This window comes from Oryza glaberrima, chromosome 7, assembly GCF_000147395.1.
Source record: "Oryza glaberrima chromosome 7, OglaRS2, whole genome shotgun sequence".
Taxonomy (NCBI): domain Eukaryota; kingdom Viridiplantae; phylum Streptophyta; class Magnoliopsida; order Poales; family Poaceae; genus Oryza; species Oryza glaberrima.
This window is the reverse complement of record NC_068332.1, coordinates 2,066,699-2,068,592: the sequence shown is the minus strand read 5'-3', so window position 1 is coordinate 2,068,592 and position 1,894 is coordinate 2,066,699. Positions and strand designations below refer to the sequence as shown.

At 38.5% G+C, this 1,894-nt stretch overlaps 1 non-coding gene across 1 annotated transcript; it reads right to left on the bottom strand.

Moving 5' to 3' along the window:
- Positions 1-1,173: 1,173 nt before the first annotated feature.
- On the bottom strand, positions 1,174-1,247 carry TRNAT-AGU (transfer RNA threonine (anticodon AGU)). The gene has a single exon. It is a non-coding gene; the product is annotated as a tRNA-Thr (tRNA).
- Positions 1,248-1,894: the final 647 nt, after the last annotated feature.

The following is a 1,894-nucleotide window of genomic DNA, read 5'->3' as shown; positions in this document are numbered from 1 at the left end:
ACCATGAAAAAAATGATCACCTCTTAGGTGACCACCTTTTGTCATCTTCAACAGGTTTCCCACCTCTTTGGAAAACTAGGAAGTAGGAATTATCAAGTTTCATTGTTCTTCCTCAGTAGTCAACTCAGTTTAAAAAAAAAAAAAAAACCGATCGCGAAAAGAACAGTTGCTGTTCTTCCTTTATATTCTAAAACCGATCATTTAGCCCTGACCAAAGTATGTGCAGCCTGTATTGTATGAACAGACACCGATTTCGCGCTTTCATCTCCACACATTTCAGATTGACAAGATCCAATTCCACTAATATTTGACTACAAGGTTAGTCAATCTATATTCAAAAGGCAACACCACTAATTGAGCTGATCTGAGGTGAAATATATAAGCACATGGTCAAAACCAGATGGATCAATATGCACCATGGTCAAAAAGAGATTAGCTAGCAGCAAAGCAAGAACAATACTAGTTTACTACAAACAACACCTGAAATAATTACAGAGCCAACTCACACATGTTCCCATCTGTCTGCCTTCAAAATGCAGCATTGGACATTAACAACTTTTCATTAAACTTTTTCCCGGATCACCAACCTCGGTTTGTTGGAGCTGAACTGGCAAATTGCAACTGATCCTGTCATCCTGATGTGAGATGATTCATGAGCATGCATCTGTTCTGCAGGCCAGATTGAGGACTTGTCCAACATTCAGACTGCTTTAAGATTCGATGCGACATGGGTATCTAATTCCACTAACGTTTTACTGATTGCAACCATTTCATGCTCTGGGAAATTCAGTGGCATGCAGTAATTGTTGCCATTTGGACACAGCATGGACAAGTCCAATTTGAAGTGGTTAGATCTTTATTTGCACGGTGGATGGGCTCAATTTTTTTTTAATCACATCGGATGCATAATTTTGTTGTGCGATTATGTGTCATCAGTGACATGGAAACAAATGAGTTTGAGATTACACTCAACCATGCAGAGTTTGAATAATTGGTGAAATCTGATGTGAAAAGACTAACTGTTGTGAGGGACAAAATGAAACCAAAAAAAAAAAGAAGAAGATGAGTTTGGAATACACTCAACCATGCACATTTTGATAGTTGGTGAAATCTGACACGTGAAGACAAGTGCTGTGAGGGACAAAATGAACAAAAATAGAAGAGAAAAAAAAATGCTTTCGTTGAGAGTCGAACTCAAGACCTCCCGCTTACTAAACGGGTGCTCTAACCAACTGAGCTACGAAAGCTAACTGGTGAATTTTTTATCTCAACCTTATTAACCTGTAATCTTACCATTCATGCGTAGTAAGATGGTCGATCTGACGGTCGGTGAGTGCAGGGCGGCGCCTCGACCTCTGTGCATTTTAAGCTGCGGAGACGAATGTTATCACCTGATGGCTGATGCGATGCATGTGATCCGATAGTTTAGTAAGCCACCGGCCGGGATCAGATTAATCAGTAGCAGTATGCATACTCCCCTAAGTCCGAAATTAATTTTTCCACCTGTTAATTACTCGTCGTTCTTTCTTTATCCCAAAATCAAATATTTGTACTATTACTAATTAATGTAACTCTCCTAAAAGTAAAGTTTTTTTTTTTGCCTATGTAGGAGAGTTTGGCATGTCTGGGAGAGCTTAAAATTATAATAAGCAGAGTGTGTTTAGTTTACGTCAAAATTAGAAGATTGATTGAAATTGAAACGATGTGACGGAAAAGTTGAAATTTTGTGTGTGTAGGAAAGTTCTGATGTGATGGAAAAGTTGGAAGTTTGAAGAAAAAGTTGGGAACAAAACTAGGCCTTAGTTGGCTTCTAGTTTATTTTTAGATTCTATAGCTACAAATTCTCAGAATCTGGACTATTTGGAGGAAGTGGAGATTATGTAAGAAGCTACGG